At 43.7% G+C, this 2139-nt stretch overlaps 1 pseudogene; it reads right to left on the bottom strand.

Annotated features, from left to right (window-relative positions):
• Positions 1–800: 800 nt before the first annotated feature.
• Positions 801–980, bottom strand: LOC118624897 (annotated as a pseudogene).
• Between the last annotated feature and the right edge of the window lie 1159 nt (positions 981–2139).

The raw sequence follows: 2139 nt of genomic DNA, 5'->3' as shown, positions 1-2139 counted from the left end.
CTCCTCTGAATCAGTGTGTGAGCTCCGTGGACGGGTGCAAGGCTTTGCGCTACCTCACTTCAGATGTCACACTCTTCTGCCCAGGATTCATCGGTCAAAACCAGTCTCCTGTCCCTGCCCATCAGTGAGGGAGTTGAGAGATGTGGTTTTTCATGTGCATAGGAAGCAACAGAGATTAGAAATGGTTGCACGTCAGCAGCGTCTTCTACTGACATTTCGGTACTTCGTCGGAATGCTGTGGAAGCCACCACAGTTCCTTTCTCTCTTTGGCTACGGGATGCTCAGAGCTGCTGTCTGGAGACTGGATTTCTCCTTCATATTCTCCAGATACTTTTCCTCTCCCTTTCTATATTAGGTTATGTTCTTTCTGGTTTTCTTGGGACCCTATTGTTTCTATACTTTTTAATTGTACGCTGCCTCTGATTCATTGGTAAAGAATAAGGAGGAAGAATAAATAGTGAGTGAACGAATTAATGGAAATAAACAGGAAAAAGCTAACTACACAGATGTCTGCTTTACATCTGTAACTGATGCTGACCGAGGCCACTTTAGACTAAGGAGAGGCAGATCTTCAAGAGATGACCATAGCAACACCTAGTCCTACACTCAGACCTTCCCCCACCATGCCTTCTATGCTAGTACATTCCTGAGACGGCTCGTGTTAGTTCACCCTGCAAGTGTGCCTCCTCGTGGGTACCACTCGACCCCAGGGCCATTGCTGCTCCCCTCCCTGGCTCTGTCCTCACACCAGCACCGGAGGTCTACGCCCAAGACTCCCCTTCTGTTCTTTCCCAGGTTCCCAAGGATGGTGCCTCCATTCTGACAGTCCCCCCCCCCCCCCCAACTACCACAAGTTATGCAGCCGAGTTTCCCACATTTGGGGGATTCGCAGGGGTCAGCACGTCTGAAGTGCAACGGACAAGCCTCGCCCTGGGAAAACCTCCTTCGTGATCATGGAATCTCCCCTGCCAGGTAAGTAAATGACAGTTTTCTTATAGCCTTTGCTCTGCCAGAGTGATTTCAGATAAGAATTTTTAGAGGCTTTTTATCGGCCATTGGTAAACATCTCTAAGGACTTCTCAATCGCCTTATTCATTGTGGCCAGGAGTTTCCTTCCGTTGCTTCCTTTTAAGATAATTAAAGAGAAACTGATTGTGATGGAGGTGTATTATTTACAAAAAGCTGATGTAGCAAACAAATGAATTTATCTTCATAAATAAACCTTTTAAGCATAAAGGAAAATCTACCTCAAATTTCTTAATCAGTACCTTCTCTGGAGCCACTTTCCAGAAATAGGAATTTAGGAAGGGATCCAGTCAGGTGTCCTCTTCTTGATTTTTCATCTTTCTTTTCTCGGAGTGCCAAGCCTGTCCCACCTTGGGGTGACTTCTTTGACTACAGAGGGTGTTCTTCTACTGACTTTTGTTCTTCTCTATCTTGAGCATGCTGTCAGTCCTAAGGGATTCTCCCAGGGGGCCACAGGTATGAAGGAGGAGACTGGGTAACTGCCACCAGGTGGTGAATGTTTGTGGCATAACAATAATAAAAGCTTTATTATTGTTCTTATTATAATAATCATAACTGCTTGTGATTGATTACATGTTATGTAGCAGGAGCTCTTCATGTGTTATTTAATTCCTCCCAACAATCTCTGAGGTTTGTAATGTAACCCACTCTGCAGATGAGCACACCAGGCCTCGGAGAGGTGAATTCACTTGCAGTTAGACAGCTAATACCTCAACGCAGCTTGGAAATGAACGGTCATCTGTGGGATGTCTGAGAGTGTATTATTCTACTGCTTCCCTGCGTTCTTGCCTCCCAGGTCAAGAAGTAGGTGTGCAAGGTAAGCCTTCCTCTGAAACTCCAGCTACATGGCAACATATTTATTCCATATACAATAATGAATGCTATTCCACTATAGCCCATTTTTTTTTGTAAGTTGTCAATAAATCAAATTCCTCAAGATCTCCAACTTAAGAGAATTAAAGAGAAACTGATTCTAATGGAGGTGTATTATTTACAAAAAGCTGATGTAGCAAACAAATGAATTGATCTTCATAGATAAACCTTTTAAGTATAAAGAAAAACAACCTCAGATTTCTTAATCAGTACCTTCTTTGGAGCTACTTTCCAGAGATA

This window comes from Molossus molossus, unplaced genomic scaffold, assembly GCF_014108415.1.
Source record: "Molossus molossus isolate mMolMol1 unplaced genomic scaffold, mMolMol1.p scaffold_m16_p_10, whole genome shotgun sequence".
In the NCBI taxonomy this organism is placed as follows: Eukaryota; Metazoa; Chordata; class Mammalia; order Chiroptera; family Molossidae; genus Molossus; species Molossus molossus.
Note: the sequence above shows the minus strand (reverse complement) of the source record. Positions and strands in the feature narration are given on the sequence as shown.